Source organism: Primulina tabacum, chromosome 6 (assembly GCF_025594145.1).
Source record: "Primulina tabacum isolate GXHZ01 chromosome 6, ASM2559414v2, whole genome shotgun sequence".
Taxonomy (NCBI): Eukaryota; Viridiplantae; Streptophyta; class Magnoliopsida; order Lamiales; family Gesneriaceae; genus Primulina; species Primulina tabacum.
This window is the reverse complement of record NC_134555.1, coordinates 8,540,970-8,541,672: the sequence shown is the minus strand read 5'-3', so window position 1 is coordinate 8,541,672 and position 703 is coordinate 8,540,970.

Below are 703 nucleotides of genomic sequence, written 5' to 3'. Positions count from 1 at the left end.
TCCATATTGCTTCTCCACTTCAGCCTTAAAAACCTTAAAGGCTTCTAGTGCTTCGTTTTTGTTATGAAGCATGTAGATATACATGTATCGTGAGTAATCATCAATGAAAGATATGAAGTATTTCGGACTTTGCATGTCCATATCTGGACAACAAATATCTGAATGTATGATTTCTAATATTTATGTACTCCTATTGGCACCCTTTTTAGACTTATTGGTCTGCTTTCCCTTTATGCAGTCCACACAAGTCTCAAAATCAGTAAAATCTAAAGTACTGAGTACTTCATCATTTACTAATCTTTTAATTCTCTCTATGGAGATGTGTCCCAATCTCCTGTGCCACAATATAGACCTCCTTGAACATGCATAGTGGTGTTATTATTTTGTAAAGAAATAGAGAAAAGACCATCAACCATTGTACCATTTCCAATAAGATTTGATTTATAAAACAGATTTTTTGATTTATCCAAAAACTGAAATGAATAACCAAAGGGTACAAGTTTTGAAACTGAAATTAAATTCCTAGAAAAACCAGGAACATAAAAAGTCTCTTCCAATTTTATAATATAACCACTATTCAACACTAGGCAGCAAGTCCCAATAGCCTCCACATGCGAAGACATCTTGTTTCCTGAATAGATGCTCCACTCATTTTCTATTGGCTTCCTTAGGTTTTGCATACCCTGCAAGGTATTTGTAACAT